At 50.4% G+C, this 18,235-nt stretch overlaps 1 long non-coding RNA gene across 5 annotated transcripts; it reads left to right on the top strand.

Moving 5' to 3' along the window:
- Positions 1-133: 133 nt before the first annotated feature.
- LOC102019844 lies at positions 134-16,243 on the top strand. 5 transcript variants are annotated; one of them, XR_001232036.1, is made up of 4 exons: positions 134-2,050; positions 2,170-2,292; positions 2,563-3,382; positions 12,405-12,823. It is a non-coding gene; the product is annotated as an uncharacterized LOC102019844 (long non-coding RNA). The 5 variants fall into 5 exon arrangements; XR_001232038.1 differs by lacking the exon at positions 12,405-12,823 and adding an exon at positions 15,959-16,243 and having other exon boundaries at positions 136-2,050; positions 2,563-2,774; XR_001232037.1 differs by having other exon boundaries at positions 136-2,050; positions 2,563-2,774.
- Positions 16,244-18,235: the final 1,992 nt, after the last annotated feature.

The raw sequence follows: 18,235 nt of genomic DNA on the forward strand, positions 1-18,235 counted from the left end.
TTACTAAATAAAAACTCAATTAAGGAGGGGCTGGGGATTTAGCTCAGCGGCACAGCACCTGCCTGGCAAGCACAAGGTCGTGAGTTCGATTCCTGGTACCGGAAAAAAATAAAAAATAAAAAAATCAGTTGAGATAAGACTGCACTAGACTATGTGTTTTCTGCACATTTATTCAAAATTGTTACTATTATTTTCTTATTTCACTGAAGACACCATAAACTGGGGCCCAAAAGTATAAGTAATGTGGTTTGGAGAGAAATAGACATAGTTAGAACATTCTACTTAAAAGACAAATTATTTTCCTATATAGTAAATAGTAAGAAAAATATTATACATTGTGTCTCCACTTAATAAGTGGAAGGGTGTGTTTTCAAGTGTGGTTAACAAGGGAGTGCCTCCTTATCCAAGTCAAATCACAAAAAGCAACTGTCCACAAAAGAATTTCAATAGCCTCTGTTAAAGACAATAAGAGTCAAGTGCTACATGGAGATGTAACTACAAAAGAGGAATTAAAATTAGCTTCCAGACAATCATGAAACGGCTAATTTATCCAGGCTGGCAATGTAAGCAGAATGCGCGGTTGAAAAGGGATCAGACCCACTCCTGCATACGTGGGAAGAAGGTTGATGAGCTACTCGAAGCCTTCGAATTCAGACTGCCCAGTCTTCGTCACAGTGTCGTCACCACCTGGAGTGAGCACAGGCCCATTAGCACACAGAATCACAAGTCATCCAAACCAGGTTCTCCAGAATTAACTGGTTTCAAGCGGGGCAACGCTGGCAAAGCTGGGGAAGTAAGTGGGACCTATCAATTGTCCCGGGGGAAAGCCAGACCCCAGGAGAGGTGACATAAGAGGCAGCGGGGCCCCACCTGTCCTCCTGTCCTCCTGTTACTCTGTATCCTCTCTGTGTTTGGCCTGCTTTGCTCTGCAGAGCCAGCTCTTCCCTTGCTCCTTCATCCTTCATTTTCAAATAAACTTGTGGCGCCGGTTGGCTTGCCCTGTCCAGTCCTTTGCGGAAGACGAGAGCGCCCTGGAACACCTGGTTTGGCGAGCCACTCTTCAGGAACTCCCCGACAGCGCTGCGGCAGAGCCATCCAGGGGTCGCATGTTGGCGTGGCCAGCCAAAAACCAGCAACAACATTTTGGTGGCCAGCCGTGAGAGCGCAGCTCCTGTCGGCACAAGCCGTCCTTTTCCCTCTCCCCCAGGCCCGGTGCAGGGTCTGTTCCCCAGGGACTGCTGTGAGTGCAGGCTTTCGTTCTTGGTAGCCATGTGGCTTTTTCTCCAGGCTGTGCCTTGTTCTTGAGATAAACCTGGTTTCTTTGGCGGTGTGTTTGGTTTGCTGCTTTGTTACTCGTTTTGGAAATGAACCTGGTCTCCCTAACCCAGTTTTGTAAATGGTTTTTCTCACTTGGCTCCTGTTGCAGTTGTTCACTGTCTTTGTTTTTTGTTGATTGTTGGTTTGGACATTACCTGGTCTCCACTCTCTCTGGCTCCCTGACAGGTGTTTCTCGGTTTCTGCTTTGGTCAGTGCCACCATCCTGTCTTGGACCAGACGAAGTCACTTGTCGGTGGGCCTGCGTCAGCGGCCGCCGTCTTTTCTTTTCTTTCTCTTTTCTCTATCTCCTTTTTTCCTTTCTGATTTAATAACTGGCCCTACAAGATAAGCTTCTGGTTACAAAAGTACATAGGAGTTAAAAAAAAAAAAAAAAAAAAAAAGTACATAGGAGCTTATGCAAAGCCAGAGAGAGGAACCTTTCTCTTCCTGTCCCGAGAGAAAAAGTGTGTACTGTTCCTTTAAGAAGTCAGAAGGCAGTTGGCGGACCGGTGGGCAGCGGTGGACAGTGGGGCAGCGGTGGGCACAGTGGGGGCAGCACCCAGGCTTGCTCCTCCCCGAAGGGCCTGCCCACTCACCCAGCTCCAGGGGCGCTGCAAACACAGAGGGAGAGACTTGTCCATTTTGAAGTGCCCGGGGCTTTCGTCTGGGCCCGAGCCCCAGCTGCCTGGCCCAGGAGCCTGCCTGGACTTGGGGCTTCCCTGTGTAAACGCAGGTAAGTTGACGCCCCGGGCTCGATGCCTGACTGGAACAGCTGACACTTACAAGCTTAACTAAAGTAGCTGAGTCTGTAGAGACAGGGCCCCCGTCTCGGCACTGTTCCCTTTCCATCAGAGTGACCGTCACAGGTTTGCCCGCGTGGTTCCGCTCCGGGTAGGCCGTCATCGAGGGACTTGAAGTGCAGGCTGGAGCATCGAGGGCTCAACGCCGCGGCCGAGAGCACTCTGCACAGGGAAGGTCAGTAGCTACTCCCGGGAGTAAAGGACGAGGTAAGGCCAACCAGTGGCTCCCCCTTCTCCCTAGCGAGCTAAGGGGTCCAAAGATGGAGACAGAGGCCCCCGAGGGGCTTTCCTCTGTGCTTAATGATGCCGGGGTCACCAGACAGAGGCGTTTGTCGAGTGTGTCTGTGCCAGGGCCTCCCGAGGGGCGCTCTGTGACACGGGCCTCCTCCTCGTGGCGGGGTGCCACCTGAGCGAGTGCAGACCCCGTTGTCCCCTCTCTCTGTAGGACCTGAGCTGAGACAACTGGCGGCCTTCTGATCTCGCCACCACTCAGAGTCCACCAACCTCACCACGGCTGTGTCCTTGAATGGAAAGGTCTGAGCCTGACAATTTAAAACGAAAACAGCTGATCTGCTGTTGCAACACGGTCTGGATTCAGTGCGAACTGGAGGTGGCAAAGATCGGTACGGGAACTTCAGCCTACAGGACCATCCCCAGGTAGAGCACCTAGGCTTGAGACGTGAAGGGTGGAGTGAAATGCCTCGTGGTCAGGCTTTTGTGGCTCTTTATCAAAGGGAAGGCTACGGAGCCGTGGCACTTAGGGTGGGCCCTGAGGAAGACGAAGAGACCCTGGGTGACTCTGTTCTAAGACCCCCATCTTAGACCTGAGGTCTGGGGGCGGATCTCAGTCTTGCTGGTCCGTTTAGGAGAGACGGCCACACCAGGAGGGCTCCTTGACCTCCCCTTTGTAATGTTCAGACGGGTAGAGAAGGTCCACCCCCTCCAGGTGACCAGGGGCTCCATTAGTGCCCAGTGCTCCAGAGGGCCCCGCGTTCCTCAGCTCCCTCAGTCCTCTGGGAGCACGCAGACAGCTCACGCCCTGCAGGTCTAACCCAAAGTGGGGCTTAGAAGTCCCAGGGGTGGAAGGACACACCTGAGTGCAGGTTCCCTTTTCAGCTGCAGATGTCCAGCAGTGCAAGGAACAGTTAGGGCACCTGTCAGAAGACCTTAGCAAGTCTGCAGATGGGTTTCAGACTTTGACCCTTGCTTTTGATTTATCCTGCTGACCTGTCCAACGCATCTTGGCCGCTTGCTGTACTCCAGATGTAAGTGTCCCAAACTATGCCGATGAGCCGTATGGCTTAAAAAGAGAGGGAAAGCACTCCGGGACAGCTATTCTCCCTTCAGCAGAGCCACACTGCCACTGTAATACTCAGCATGGACTAGAAACGTCGAGTGTGCTAGCTGCTCTTACCAGGGCGGTGAAAAGGTGCATTAAAAAGTCTATTACGATAAAATGAGGGGGTCTTACAAGACGCAGAGGAAAATCCAGCTTTGTCTCATAACTGATGAGCAGAGGCCTTCTGCAAGTATACTAACATAGCCCATCTTCCAGGGAGGAGAGGCACTAACGGGGCAAGATTTCATCCGTCAGCCATCCCCAGATATTCAGTGTAGGCCACAAAAACTTCAGAAGGGGCCACAGACACCTGTAGCCCAACTGCTGGACACGGCCTTTGTGTGCTCAACAGCTGGGACTCGGGACGGACAAAACAAGAAGGCTCAGGTTACAGCTGTTGCAAGTGATAATGCTTAAAACCCTCCCGGGTTGTCTAAGGGAAAGCCCAGGGACAATCGAGGACAGGGTTCCTGTTTCGAGTGTCAAGGACCTGGACACTGGGCAGGAGCCAAGCCTCGGCCCGGGCCCTCCTCCAAATGTGAGGCAGCAAATGAACCTGAGCCTTGGAACTGGAGGTCCCCGTCACAGAGAGGGGCCAGGCCAGCCAGAACCTTCACTTCCTGCTCTGATGACTGAAGAGGCCGAGGCCCGCCCCCCCTCCCCCCCCGCAATGCCCTGGGCCACCGACATCACCAAGGAACCTTAGGTTTGGACATTATGGGTGAGCTGATTCAACTGCTTGTAGATACAGGGGCAGCTCACTCTGTTTTGATTTCCTTCTCTGGAAAACTCTCCTCTAAGTCTAGAGCCACAGTTGGGGTAGAAGGGACCCCTAGTCAGAGATTCTGTACTCCTGCTCTGACCTATCACTTTGAAGGTCAGATGTTTAACCACAAGTATCCAATTGTCCCATAATGTCCTGCTCCCTTGCTAGGAAGAGATTTTTTTTTTAACAAAATTGGGGGCAATTCTCAAATTCCAGCTAAAGTCAAAACAGATTTTACTTGTTGGGACTATACCAAGTCTCCTTGACCAAATTAGCCAACAGGTGGGTCCTGCTGCATGGTATAAGGACATAACTCGTAGGAGAAATTCTGCTATGCCAATAGTTGTAAGACTAAAAACCCCAGCCAATTTCCTAAGTGAAAGTAGTATCCAGTCAAGGAAGAAGCACATGAAGGTCTCCAGCCTCTCTCAGGCAGGTTTCTCAGATACGGCTTCTGGAGCCTTGTCAGTCCCCTCACAATACTCCCGCTCTCCCTGTAGTAAAGCCCTCAGGAGAACATCGGATGGTACAAGACCTCTGCTTCATTAACGAGGCAGTCATTCCAATCCACCCTCGAGATCCAGCTCTAGATCCAGTTCCATATACAATTCCCTCCCAAATTCCAAGGGTTACTGAATGGTTCTCAGTCTTAGATTTAAGAGGAACATTCTTCTCCACTCCCCTACATCCAGACTCTGTTTTTATTTGTCTTTGAATGAAAAAATCCCATTAGAAGCGAAGAGCCGCAATATACCTGGACGGGATGGTTCTCCCACAGGGCTTTAGAGACAGTCCTCACCTTTTTGCTCAGACGCTAGCAGCAGACTTGAGGAGTTTAAAGCTAGAATGGGGAACCATCGTAGTATGTAGATGGTATTCTAGTTTGCTGTCCCACTCAGAAACTATCTAACCACAACACTGTACAGACCTAACTTTCTAGTAAGAAGGGATGTAAAGTCTCCAAAGAAAATGCTCAGAGATCCCTCCAAAAGAGTTCAATATCTGGGACATATTCCTACAGCTGGGAAGTGACAGCTGTTTAGGGACCCCATCCAGGCTCTCTTGATCTTGGGTCTCCTGCCCCCAAACAGCAGCTTCATCCCTGTCTGGGAGTGGCAGGCTTTTGTAGGATCTGGCTATGTGATTTAGGATGAATGGCAAAGCCTTTATATGAGGCAGTAAAAGGCCCGGAGTCTGTGCCCCTAGGAATGGACAAAAGTGACTAACAATGCCTTCAGGGAAATAAAGCATGCCCGCTGGGAATGTCTGCCTTAAAAAGCAAACCTTTCTCTATGTGTCAGAAAAGGGAGGAATTGCTTTGAGGGTCTAGACCTAAAGGCCAGGACTAAAACCCCACTCAGTGGCCCACCTATCAAAGAGCTCAGGTGGGGGGGCAGCTGGATGGCCACCCTGCCTGAGAGCAACAGCAGCTGCAGCTATGCTAACAGAAGACACAACAAAGATAACTGAGACAGGGGCTGGGGATTTAGCTCAGCGGCAAAAGCGCCTGCCTGGCAAGTGCAAGGTCGTGAGTTCGGTTCCCGGTACCGGAGAAAAACCAAAAAAAAAAAAAAAAAAAAAAAAAAAAAAAAAAAAAAAAAAAAAAAGATAACTGAGACAGACTGGAAGTTCTGGTTCCCATCAGGTCAGAGCAATTCTGGAGACAAAAGATTACTTCTGGTTAACAGGGGAACAGTTTACCAAGTATCAGGCTGTACTCTTAGACACCCCAAGGGTTATTACAAAAACTTGCACTACTACTAACCCTGCTTATTTGATGCCCACAGGCCCAAAGATTAGCCACTTTTGTGAGCAACTACTCTCCCAGACTTATGCCAGCAGATAGGCATCAAAACCCCTCCAAAACCCTGAGGAGATGTAGCTCACTGACAGAAGTAGCTTTGTCCAAGAAGGACACCAAAAGCCAGGTGACTCACAAGAGGTCACTGAAGATAAACATCTTCCCCTAGGACCCCCTGCTCAAAGGCAGAGCTCGTAGCTCTTACTCAGGCACTGATATTAGAAAAAGACAGAAAGTTAAACATCTACTGACAAAAAAGCAAGGCTCAAGGGCTGCTACAAAGTAAACAAGATCTTTCTAAGGCAATGGCTCTCAGACTGTAGATGATTTACCTGACAAACCTCTCTCATTACCTTCTTCGCTGCAGGAAGCATGGCAGTCTGACCTGCTCCGCACATCTGTGCTAATAGTGAAGTTTCTTTCTCCTGTCAAACAGGCGCCTCAAGGGGCACTGACTTTTCTGATTTCCGACGGCTTTTCTTCCCTCAACCCAGCCAGTGAGCCACAGCACCCAAGATAGTTGGACAGCACGTGATACCCAGTAGGGAGGGTCTACGGCCCCTTCCCGCTTGAAGAAGCTACAGAAGACAGAGACCTCCACTCCCTCAGCACCCCATAAAGATTTATGGGACTTGGGTCCCTTGGGGAAATGATATAGGACAGAGGACATGGCGAAACTGGCTGGGGAATGACTGAACCTGTCAATCACAGCATCCCAAGGCAGCGCTAGAGAAGTAGGCGGGACCTGTCAATTACAAGTCCTCAGGGTAGCACCAGATAACTCTAGGGACCTGAGTGTAGAACTTCTCTCCAGCTTCCGCGAGATGTGGGCGGCATAAAAGAGACAAGCTGCCACGAGGAGCTTGCTATGATGACTCCTCATCCCATCATATCCAAGTCTACATTTTTAAAGAATGGGTGCTCCTGAATATCAGCAAATCCTGTTTAAAGGTGCCGAACCAATCGTTCCTTTGGGTCCTTGTTGGGAACCCTCTTCAGGTTACTTGCAGTTTTACAGACAAAGGATGCAGTATGTGAATTTTTCTTCAAAATAAGATAACTTGGAAGAGATAACGCCTGAGTTTTGATCGGGGTCATCAAAGCCCTCAACAGCATGAAATGGGGACTTTCCAACCACGATCTCAAACATGAGTACTCTGAGAGCCCCCTAGTGGGCACTGCAGCCGTAATCCCCTCCTCTCAAAACTTCTGGAGCAAGATAATTAGGAGTGCTACAGAAAGTGCTGGTCGTACCTGCTGGCCGTAATCCTTCCTTACACATACAATAGTGAGCTTAATGTGCCCTTCTGAGTCCAGTAACAGCTGTCTAATTTCAAGTTTCTCTAAAGTACCCCTCGCTTGTGATGATAATTGAAAGAGAAACTGATTTGCACAGTACTCTGCAGAAACCTGACATGTTCTTTGGGAATTATACTTTGTTGCTGCGACATTAGAACATGAAACAGTAGATTTCCTCCACTGACATACTGTTGAACTCAGAACGTTCTGCTTTCTGTCCAAAGTCAAGGATGCAAGGACGACTCGGTGCCTGCTCCAAAGCATGCTTCTTTGTGTGTATCTGACGGCTGTCGACAAGCTCACAAGCTCCTTTTTCATAACTTTCATTGCATAAATGCAATGTTTCCTTTGTAACTGAACCAAGAGCACTTACACAGAATTCCTCTCCCTATTATCTGGAGCAAATTGAAGTCCTGAAGACTTAAACTGGACGAAGCTCTGCCTCTTTCCCTGGTGTTCACTGCCTTCTTTTTTTCACAAAGTTGGTCCACACTCTCAGGCCTTGAAGAATTCTATGGATTTACTGTCCGTGCAGGACAGGAGGCAGAGATGACCAGTCCGTCAGCATCATGGACTCCAGTGGCGAAGAATGCTGCTCACACTCAGCTACAATACTTGTGGCACTTTTTATGAGCCAAGAGGTGATAGTTGCTATACTTACGGTTGATAGACACAGACTGTGGTCTGAGTTCCCGTCTGGTCTGTGCAGATGGCTCAATGGGCATGGCCGTGGAAGTGCCCTGCTTGAAAAGTATGGCCATTTGCACAATAAAGCTTCTTCCAGAGGTGTGCACCTCTGCAGCTGATGGATTTACTTCCCCTGGACAAGGTATTCTAGGATGTTCCAGTGCACAAGGGACTGCGTGAGTTAAGAATTGAAAATCCTTGTGTAGCTCATAAAGCATGAAGGCTTCTTCTAACTATGATACAGCACATAGGCCTTCTTCCTCATCTATCCATTTCACAGTGAAAAGCTGTTCATCGTCAAAAGAACACATGTTTTAAACTCCATTGCAAAAGTCCCCCAAGGGGATGGAAGGCTCAAAATGTGTTATAATATGTCTCCCCATTTCCAGGGCCTGTTCGGTGGAGAAGGAGGTAGCAGGGGTGCTCGGAAAGATGGGACTACGGAAGGGCTAACTGTCCAGGAATACTGGCACCAGGGGCTCCCAAGGAGGGGCAGCTGGGCCGCTTGCCCTGACCACACTGGCCAGATTTCCACAAGGCTCGGATAGTGGTGGCTCAGCCGGGGTGGGCGTACGCTGGCTTCTCAGTGTCTCTAGGGGCCTGGTGGCTGGCACTTTGGCCTTTCACCTTGTGCTCTTTAGTGTCTCTGGGTTTTTGGTGGCTGGGTCTGGGAAAACTTGCCTAGAGCTAGTGGGTGTCTCTGGGTGGTGGCCAGGCCTGGTGTGACTTGCCCTGGGCTCCTTTGAGGCATTGTACCCTTGGTAATTTGGCTTAGGGAGACTTTGCATGGGTTCCTTGTTTTTTCTAGGTGATGGGTGGTCTGTCTGGGGAGATCTGCCCTGAGCTGTTCTTGACAGCTGGATGCTCCTGCAGAGTGGCCTGAGGCATCTGGATGAGTCAGTCATCTTCCCAGTGGTTCACAGATGTTCTCCCTGACTGACGTCCTGAGGCTGTGGCCTCGGGAGGTGGGGAAGCACAGAAGCAGCTCAGTAAAATGTTTGCTGTTGACCTTCTCTGGCCAAATGAGTTCAGGAGGGAGCGGCCGTCGCTAGCCTGCGATGCCTGTTAACAAGGGCTCCAGGTTCTCTTTGGACCTACGGCCAAGGACGTGAGGGCATGTCTTGGGGTTCATAACTTGAGTCCCGCATCTGATAAGAAGAGTTTCTGCCCCATTTTTTTCTTCATAAATCAGCAGCTCATTACTTATTTTTATTACTTTTAGCTAAGTATGTATCTTTTTATCATCTGTCATCTATTAGTTTTTTACCTCTGCAGTCCTGGGGCTTGAACCCTGCATCTTCACACTAAACTGCATCCTCAGACTTGTTTTCAGACACGCGCTGGGGGTGTCCCTGTCACTGAATCGGTCAGGTTGGACTCCACTTGTGACCGTCTTGGCTGAGCCCACGGAATGCCGGGGTCACAGCCACACACCGTCTTGTCTGCTCTGGTGCACTGTTCGGAGGCAGCAAAGGAAAGACTGGCAAAGCGCTCTGTGACATTAGGCGCTGGGGATGTTTTCACTTTAAAGCAGCACGTGTGTGCTGACGCCTTGCACGTGGTGGGCGTGGGGCTAGGGGCTTCTGTACAGCAGAGGCATTCTAAGGATGCAGTGTGGGGCTGTGAAACGTTGGGCGCTTTTCTTCCCTGTGTTGATTATATCGTCATTTTCATTTAAATAGGGAGTATTAAGACATTCTAGAAACTTCTGCTACTTCAGAAGTAGAAATGTTGGTTTTCCAACTGTATCCTCTGGGGTGGTGTTGAGATAGGAGGTGAGGCATGGCAAAGCTGCTGGGGGGAAGTTGGACCTTATGTGGGGTCAACCGTGAGATGCCGGGGCAGCACCAAGTGATTCCCACGGCCCCGGATGGAGAACTTCCCGCAGGTTCCCACCACGTGCGGCTGCAAGGAGGAGCCAGGCGCCGCCGCGCGGGGCCTGCCGCGGTGACTCTGCGAGGAGCAGCCCGCGTCTCCCGGCCCGGCCCGCGGTCGTGTTCGCTCTGCTCCTTGTTTCCTCTTTTGTTCAGCCCAGGCTCGCTCTGCAGCGCCAGTCTTCTCCCTCACCCCTGCACCCCTCACTTTTCATGGAAACTTTGGGCCCCGTTTTTGGCTTGTCTCATTCAATTCTTTTTTCAAGGCAAGGAGGCCCTGGAGTGTGTTTAACCGGCAAGCCATTTCTAAAGGAACTCCTGCACAGCAGTGGTGGGGGCTCCCTGGCAGGCCGTAACTTGTAGGTGCACACGAGGGACTGTTCGTTCTTAGTGAACAAACTTCATGCCTAAGTGCAGTCTTCAGAGTGAGGTGGAACAGCATGTGCTGACTGCATGGTGACCGTCCTGCAGACCCGAGAGGCCGCCGCCCCAGTGCTGACGAGGAACACACACACCCGACACTCTGAAACTTCCCTGTGGCCACTTGTAATCACTTTCTGTCCCCTCCCAAGAGCACACGCACTTTGTGTCCAGGTGTCGGTTTGCAGTTCCTGGATGTGAGTAGCTGTGCCGTCAGCCTGCAGCATTTTTGTTTTTTGCAGAGCTTATTCCATTGTTGTAACCGTGCTGGCTTTCGTGTGTGCTATTATGCCACGTGTGGCCAAACCACGAATTGTTCACGTGCCCATCTGCTGATGGAAATTTGTGTTGCTTCTGCAGTCACAGGCTCTGCCCTGGACGGGCGAGAGCATGCCCTGCCGTCACTGCCCGTGACTGTGCGGGGTGTGCTGCTGCTGCCCTTCTGGGTCGGTATCTCCTCGTCCCCAGCCTCTGCAGGAAGACAGAGGTGCAGGGGGCATGACTCGAGGACTCAGCCACTGGCACCTGGCTAAAAGCTGCTGTGGCTGCTGGCTCGCCTACCTGCTGCCCAGCTTTGGACTGGACTTCAAAAGCAAATGCCTGGCCCCTGCCTCCCTCCATGTCAAAGAGCTGCAGAGAGCGGGTGCTTGCAGACTCAGGGAAGGCACATCGCCCACGTTTCCGACTCCTGCCTGACCTCCGCCCTGCAGAGGGGACCCACAGCTGCCACCACAAACGCTGACTCAGGAATTCTGAGCACCGTCAGCTCCAGTTAAGTGTGAGTCTTGAGGGCATCATAGGGATCCTGGCAGGATGGCCTACTGACCTTGTCTGGGGTGAAGGCCAGGCTCTAGCACCTTGCCACCAATGGCAGGGGAAGAACACCAGCGTCTCCCGAGACCTTCTGGCGGGGGTGCAAGCCAGGGACATGGATTCAAAGACAGATCCGCCTCGCCACTCTCCAGATGGAGTGTGCTCATTAACCTCAATTACCAGGCGGGCACGAGTCCCATCTGTTCATATCAAAGCAAGGACACGACACCCAGGAGGATGCAGAGCTGGGCTCGGCTCCCTGGGCACTGGCCCTCCTGGCTTTCCTGGCACCATCCCTCGCTAGAGAACCTGCCAGGCCGAGTGTCTGCTCTGCCATCTGATGTCTGAGTCAGGGTCCCTGACCTGGGCAGCATGTGACCCTGCAAGCTTGTCAGAGCAGCTGGAGGGCTGGGGTGTCAAAGCCTCAAGTGCAAAAACATCCTGCCAGATGTTGCAGGACACTGCCGAGTGAAGACCACAAACACAGGACCTGGGAGCAAGTATTTGGGCGGTGTTTTGGGGAAAACTCAATAGTAAGGCAGTCGTGGTTCAAAGGATGCACAGGCCCAGAGCCTGTGTGCAAGTCCAAGCACCTCGTGTGGGATGGGCGTGCTCAGGAGGGCGAGGCACCCCGTCCTGAGCCTCTGCAGCCTTTCCCCAGGTGAAGCTCCGGGACTCTGCCACTCTGGGAACAATTACTTAACGCCAAGCAGGGAGATCTGAACCCCGTAAACGCGAGGTCTTGTTTGGTTTTTTAGAAGTATTTCTGTAACTATTCATTCAAAGCCAGTTGGAAAAGATTAGAGTCCCGCTTGAAGAAGGTTAGAGAGCACTGTCCTCACTGTCGCTGCATTTTGGGGTTTCATCCTGGTCTCTTGTGCGCAAAGCAGGGGTCTGTGCCGCCCCCTTCCTGCCTGGCCGGATGTGTGCGCCGCTGCCCTTGTGCTTCATTTGCCAGGGCATGGGCGCAGGAGGGAGCCAGGCTCATCCCACCCAGTGCACAATAGTACTGAATCAACTGTGGACGGGCGTATGTATTCGTGCTCAGTGAGCACCTCTCCCCAAAGCATGAGGAGGACTCCGTCTCCCGTCTGCTTGGCTCCAGCCAGAGTGAGCCAGAAGTGGACCTGCAGTTCTGCAGCTTTCGTGCTTTTCCTTTTGGTTTTTGAGGGGCACTGGGGGTCGAGCCCCGGGCCTGGGGCACCGTGAGCACAGGTGAGCTCCGTGGAGGATGTGGCATGTGAATGGGACTTGCCTCTCTTTCTCTTGTGACCCCTCCCTTTCCCAGGATGTGTCACTAAGATGGTGAAATTCACACAGTGGACAGAGCTTCGTCTGTTGAAAGATCTGTCAACTGCCAGCTCCAGGCCACCCTCTCACTGACCCGCATGGCTTGGAATCGGGAGCCATCTTGCCTGTGTCCACACATTTATCTCTGACCGAAGTGGGAGACCAGGGCCTGCCGCCGAGGCTGGAGCTGAAGGGTGCAGTCTGCACACTGAAGAGACTTGGTAACCACGGGTGCAGGGATGACACCGAGCCTGGCACCAGGTACCAACCTCCCAATATGAGCACACCCTGAGCTGGCACCTGATACCAGTCTTCTAGCACGTGATCAAGAGGGGCCACCTGGATCAAAGAAGACATAAAGCAAGTGACCGTTTGTCTTGGTTACTTTTCTCTCGTTGCTGAGACAAAATACCTGACACCCAAAATTAGGTAAGGAAAGGTTTATTTAGCTCACAGTCTATGGAGGTTTCAGCCCATGCTCAGCTGGCTCCAAAGCAGGGTGGCACATGGCAGAGGGCAAATGCTTATGGCAGTGGAAAACAGCAAAGTAACAAGAGCAAAAAGGGAGGAATGGAAACAAGCAGCCTCTTCCTCTCCTTTACATATGCAAACTATCTGCTCCAGGGCAGTGTAGCACTCAAAACCACGAATCAAAACTCTAAAAGCCCACCCCATGACTGCATGAGGATTTGGGGGAGCAGGTGGACACAAACCATAACACCGTGCCGCTGCCCTCTCATTCTTGCCATGGTCTGTGCTGCTCACAGGATGTTTCTCTGTTCTTCCTTCAAAGCACCCTTTTCTTCCTGAGCACTTATTTCTGCCTAAAATAAACAGTCATTTTTCACACCCATCAATTGTCCTGACTGATGGGTTTCCGCCTATACAAATTTCTGCCAAGTCATCATGGCAGCAAGCCAATATGGCACGGCCCAGAGATGACCATGTGCTTCTCCCAGGCTGAGTTCCACCTTCTTTTTCCCCTGGCTTGGTTACAACTTCCTGTTTCTTTTGTCACCTCTGCGCATTTACCGACGGCCACGTCACTGAGACCACCCCATAAACTCCACCCCAGCTTAGCCCCATGTAGTCTTTGTTCCCCAGCTTCCCCTTTCCGAAGGTCCGTGTGTCTCTCAGCAGCCTTCCCAGGCCTGACAGTAAAGGCACTTTTTACTTTGTTTTGTCTCTCACTTGCACCAAACCTAACATTTTTGGTGCCATGACTCAGATAGGTGGGGCACGAGGCTCCTAAGGGGCTAAACCCTTAGTTTGAGTGCCCCCCGGCCAGTGAGCTACTTTTTCCTTTTTCTCACCCTGACATTTGCTGTTGCCAGCCTTCATCCAACACCGGTCCACTCCAGCTCTCACAGGGGAGCTTCTCCTCACTCCTGCCTTGTTCTCCTCGCTCCCAAAATTGTGGGCCCATATCAAGACTCTCTTTCTCTCCCACGTCCTTTGGGACACCCCTCTGCCCTCTCGGTGACAGCCAGGGAGAACACATTTGGGTACCTCCAACTCACTCACACCCTGATGAGGGTGACGATCCTCCACGGGGTTGTGACTTGGCTGTTTGGCCTTCAGCTCACCTTTAATTTGGCCACAAAATGGGAAACACTGCTTCCCAACCTGAGAAACACACCCTGCTTGGTTGTCTCCTGGCCAGCGTAAACACTCTCAGGCTCAGAGACACCATAAAACCAAAACAGTAAACTTTTTCCTGCCAGATGGCTTGGCCTCAGTACAAACTCGATAATGGTGGTCAGTGGCCTGCAGAGGGTACTTTTGGCTGCAATATCCTTAGAAACCGAGACAACTTTTGCTACCACAACAGCAAACGGAAGGAAGTTCCGTACGTATAAGGCTTCATTGCTTCCGTACGTATAAGGCTTCATTCTTTTGCTACCACAACAGCAAACGGAAGGAAGTTCCGTACGTATAAGGCTTCATTGCTCTTCATTGCTCACGTCCTTCCCGTCTTCAGTCATGTGGCATCATCCAAATCTGTCTGGCCCATTCCCCATCGTCAGCCCCTCCCTGACTGCTCTCATGATCCTCTTGATGATGTTCTTCCTGCTTTTGCCTGTCCTGCGTCACACCCATGGGCTCAGCCTCCAGAGCCTCTTTAGCCTGTTGTACAACCTCCCCTTAACTTCCACAGCCCCCAAAACCTGTAGCTCAGCCTCCTCAACCCCCTCAGTCTCCAGAGCCTATTGCTCAATCTCCTCAACTCCCCAGTCTCCCCAGCCTGTTGCTCAACTTCCTCAGGTTCCTCAGCCTATTGTTCCCATATCATCCCCCACTCCGTCTCACCCTCCACTTTCTCCTCGCCTTCAGCCACTTCCACTCCTCCTTCCTCTGCCCCTCTGTCGCCATTTTCGCACCCAGCTCTTCACACATGGTCTCACTCCTCCCACCCCCACTATCTTATAGTCAGCTTCCATCTTCTCAGCACCACGTTATGTGTCCCCTCCAAGAGCCTCACCCCTCCAACCCTCCGCCATCTTGTCCTGGCTCCGCCCACACTCCACCATCTTCTTCTAATCAGCTGCCATCTTCTCAACCTCAACTCATGTGTCCTCTCTGAGAACAGGCAGGCCCAGAGGGCCTGGTTCACGTTCATGTTCCTTTACCCTTGCTGACCTGTTCCAAATCTCCCATAAACTAGGTTCCTTTTCAGCTGATCCTCATAACTTCTATTAAAGAATTACAATTTGTTACTAGTTCTTATGATCTACATTACAGAGATCTCTATATTACCCTCAAATCCACTCTCTCTCCTCAACAAAAGGACCAACAGTGGGAAGCAGCCCAAGCCAAGACCGACAACAGACACTGAGCTAATCCCGACCGTCCCACTGGGGCTGCTGCTTTGGTGCTAACATCAGACCCCCACTGGAATTATCAGGGAGAAAATGGCTCACAGTGTATTAATATCACGATTAATTGCATAACAGCTAGTCTTCATAAAATTTCTCATAAACCCGTTAATTTCAACAAACTCATTGAACAAACACAACGAACTGATTAAAACCCCGCTGAGTTTCTTAACCATCTCACAGATACCCTGACAAAATATACTAATGGAGACCCACAGTTGATGGAGGGAATAGTCCTTGTCAATTCTCATTTTATCTCCCAGTCAGACTTAGATATTCAGGTAAAGTTTTAAAAGTCTGAGCTTGGTCCTCAGTCCCCAAAGGGAGAACTTCTAGCCCTGCCTTCAATATGGAACACCGACAAAAGTTAGACAATCAAGCTAACAAAATGGCAATTGCTAAATATAAACATGAGCTTCTAGCAGCAGCACTTGGGCTTCCCAAAGCAGACAAATCTAAACAAGTGAATGCCAAACAAGGTGGTGCTGGTGGCAGTACCTGAGCCCCTCCTGGACTGTGTGTCAAGTGCGGCAACCAAGGACCCTGGGCACAAGCCTGCCCCAGCCCATCGCCACTGCCAGGACCTTGTCCCATCTGCAATCTCAAGGGCCAGTGGAAATATGACTGCCCTATCCACCAGAGAGTGGGTAAGTCATCCAATTCCCTGCCCTCACAGGGGAACCTGCCACTGCTGCCAGACTCATTAACTGCTGACCTGCATGGCATTGCCACTGAAGAGGACTGATGGTGCTCAGGATCCACAGCCCCCATTAAGGTATCCTTCTTGGAGCCCTGAGTCTTGCTAGAAGTCTCAGGTAAGATACTCTCTTTTCCTGTTGACACAGGGGCCACATACAATGTTCTTCCGGAGTTTTCATATCATTGTACCAGATCTCTAGCTCTATTGTGGGGATTGAAGGCCGACCTACATGACCCCTCCAGACAGGACCCATTCCGTGCTGGCTTCAGGCACTCTTTTATTTATTTATTTTTTTTATTTTAAAGAATATAAGAAGGATAACATAATAATAGGGGGGACTTAGCAAATTACAGACAAAATGGTAGGAAAGTATCAATGGTTATCATTTTACATATTATTGTCTACAAAATAGTTTCTCAGGAAAACAAATAGACAAATAATAGTGAGTTACAGACAAAAGAGGTAGGAGATTATCAAGAGTTGTTGTACTATACTTTGGTATCTTCAAAGTGGCTTCTAAAGAAAATAAATAGAGCTATACATGAGTGACCTATTGAAAAATCATTAACTATTCTCAATGGTTGTTGTAGGAAACACATAATAGGCACTCTTTTTCACTCATAACTTCCTTGTCGTCCCAAACTGCCCTTCACCTCTTATGGGCAGAGATCTCCTCCAAAAACCCAACTTTTCTTTCACTTTCTCTCTCCCCACGGCTCTTGTTCTTCAACCTCAATCTCCATGTGCTGCCAACCCAGATTCTCCCCTTCCTTCTTCCCTGGTTGGTCCAAAAGTCTGGGATACCTCCAGTCCAACTCGTGCTACCCATGCTGCCCCCATTTTCATTCATCTCAGAGACCTGTCAACCTTTCTTTGCATTCCCCAATACCCAATAGCCCCCAAACATTAGCAGGGACTCAAACCTATAATTCAGTGCCTCCTAGCCAATGGCTTCCTCAAAGCTACACATTCACCTTCTAATACCCCTATTCTCCTAGTAATCAAACTCAGTGGTACCCATCATTTAGTCCAAGCTCTCAGGGTTATCAAAGCAGTTATGCCAGTTCGCCCAGTGGTACCAAACCCTTATACTATGCTCTCTCATATACCCCTATCCACAATTCACTTCACAGTTTTAGACCTCAAAGATACCTTCTTCACTATCCTCTTACACCCAGACTGCCAAAACCTCTTTGCTTTTGCATGGACAGACCCAGATACCCTCTGATCCCTGCAGCTCACATGGACAGTCCTGCCCCAAGGGTCAGAGATAGTCTTATTTTTTTAGCCAAGCTCTTGCTACTGATCTTGTGGCCCTAGACCTCAAACCCAGGACTCTGCTCCAGTATGTAGATGACCTCCTCCTCTGCTCTTCCTCCCATGCCCTGGCCATACAACACACAGCTGCTGTCCTCAATTTTCTGTCAGGACATGGGTATAGGGTCTCTCCAGCCAAAGCTCAGATAGCTTCCCCAAAGGTCAGATATTTGGGACTCACTCTCACTCCTACCACTCGCTCAATCACTGCTGACTACAAAGCCCTCCTTTGTGACCTCCAAGTCTCAACTACAAAACAGCAGGTTCTCTCCTTCCTTGGTTTAGCAAACTTCTTTCATCTCTGGATTCCTAATTTTGCCTCCCTAGCTCAGTCCCGCTATAAAGTGTCCAAGGGCTCTTTGTCAGAACCTCTTGACCCCACTACTCCTATACAATCCTCTTTTCACAAGCTACAAGAGGCTCTTTTAAGAGCCTCAGCTTTCACTCTCCCCAACCCAACTCAACCTTTTACTCTATACACTTCCTCTCATGGTCATAATGCTGTGGGAGTCCTAGGACATCAAAAGGGACCCTCATTTCAGGCAGTAGCGTATTTCTCAAAACAGTTAGATAACATAGTACATGGATGGGCTCCCTGTCTCTGAACTCCTGCAGCAGCGGCCACATTAAAAACACAGTAGGAAAAAAGTTCACTCTAGGACAGTCAATCACAGTGCATTCACCTCACCACCTTAATGAGCTCATCTCCCACATGACACTCCCCACCCTAATGACTCCTCACTTACAACAAGTTCATCTGTCACTCATACAAGACCCTTCCATTACTATCTCTACTAGTGGTCCCCTCAACCCAGCCACTTTACTTCCTACCTCTGATGAGGCCCCCCAACATAACTGTGTTGAGGTCTTACAGATGACCCTGAACTCCCTTTCCCCACATCAACAGCACCCCTCTTCCTATGGCCTCTGATACAT

Source organism: Chinchilla lanigera, unplaced genomic scaffold (genome assembly GCF_000276665.1).
Source record: "Chinchilla lanigera isolate Chin_1 unplaced genomic scaffold, ChiLan1.0 scaffold00132, whole genome shotgun sequence".
Classification (NCBI taxonomy): domain Eukaryota; kingdom Metazoa; phylum Chordata; class Mammalia; order Rodentia; family Chinchillidae; genus Chinchilla; species Chinchilla lanigera.